This window comes from Benincasa hispida, chromosome 11 (genome assembly GCF_027475165.1).
Source record: "Benincasa hispida cultivar pf3 chromosome 11, pf3_genome.v1.1, whole genome shotgun sequence".
Classification (NCBI taxonomy): domain Eukaryota; kingdom Viridiplantae; phylum Streptophyta; class Magnoliopsida; order Cucurbitales; family Cucurbitaceae; genus Benincasa; species Benincasa hispida.
In genome coordinates, this window is record NC_143488.1 from 72,770,330 (window position 1) to 72,771,863 (window position 1,534).

At 31.4% G+C, this 1,534-nt stretch overlaps 1 pseudogene; it reads left to right on the forward strand.

Moving 5' to 3' along the window:
* The first annotated feature begins 375 nt into the window (after positions 1-375).
* On the forward strand, positions 376-957 carry LOC120090812 (NDR1/HIN1-like protein 10 pseudogene; annotated as a pseudogene).
* Positions 958-1,534: the final 577 nt, after the last annotated feature.

The following is a 1,534-nucleotide window of genomic DNA, read 5'->3' on the forward strand; positions in this document are numbered from 1 at the left end:
AATTACTCATACTAATGAACCTCCGTTCATATTTTGGGATTGAATTCTTAATCACCTCAACCAAGGTGTCCAAAATTCTCCACATAGTAGTTGGAAACATGACAAGTTGACCTGCCCAACATGTCAATATATATCTCCATTGTACAAAAGCCCCTAGTTTTATACATTAATTTCAGTTGAAAATATATAGCTTTTACTTAATCAACTTCTAATGTTGTATGGGAATTGAATTTTTAATGATCTCAATGAGCTGGTGTCCCAAAAAGTCAACAAAACTAAGATTGGATAAAAAAATACAAATAAAAAAAATCCCAATATAAATCCCCTATTTATTCCTCCTCCAACAACATCCCAATCAAATAATCTCTCTAGACCATGGCAAGTTTATGGTGTCTTTTGATGTGCGTCATTATTGGGTTTGGAGTATCATTTGGATTCTCTGTGTTGATCCTATGGCTTGTTTTCATAACCCACAAGATCAAATTCAATGTAACCGATGCCACTCTCACCCAATTCAACTTCACCAACAATGACACACAACTCCATTACAATCTTGGTGTTTACTTCACCATTCGAAACCCTAATGAACAAGTTGGTATCTACTATGACACCATTGAAGCAACTACAAGCTACAAAGATCAAAACTTTCACACCAGATTGCTAACCCCTTTTTACCAAACCCCAAAGACGACAAGCCTACTTAAAGGACGGTTTGAAGGGCAGCAGCTTGTGGTAATCGCAAACAACAAAGTTTCTGAATTCAATACTGAAAAACTTGCTGGGGTTTATTCAATTGATGTGAAATTTCGTCTTTCATTGAGATTGAAATTTGGGCTTTATAAAATCATTAGAGTTAGGCCTAAAGTGGGATGTGGATTCCAACTTCCATTGAATTCTAGTGGAACCTCGTCATTTCCTTGGTTTCAGACTGCTATTGGTTGTCATGTTGATTATTGATATTTTCTATTTTTGAGTTCTATAATGATCAAATCCATTTTTTTTTTGTTTGATATCTTTTAATTTGTTAGTTGGAATCGAGATCATATGATCTTCGTAGAGTCCAATGTATGTTTATTGAAGTTTTATAAAATATCAAAATGTCAAACAAAAATATCACTAAAATGATAAGATAACGTAATTTATAATTTTTTCAAGAACGGTCAAATATTTATGTAATAATTGAGATCATTTTTAGGAATATCCAGAGACGAGGTCATGTTGGACTTTTCCTTTAATCTACATATACATAACTTTTTATTTCTATAAAATTATTTTGTAGTGTACGTAATTTAAGCCTGTTATATATATGGTTTTAAATCAACTTAGAGAAGAAAGAAATTCATGGTATGTGAAGACAATTTTCTCTTCAATACGAGACTGTTTGAGTGGTTTCAAAAAAACAAATAAAATAAAATAAATAAGTCGTGTCTAACATAAATAATATCACATCATTTGTGGATACATTTGATTTATATAAATTTAATTTATATACCATATGATATTTTATGATATATATATAGAGAGAGATGCCTCT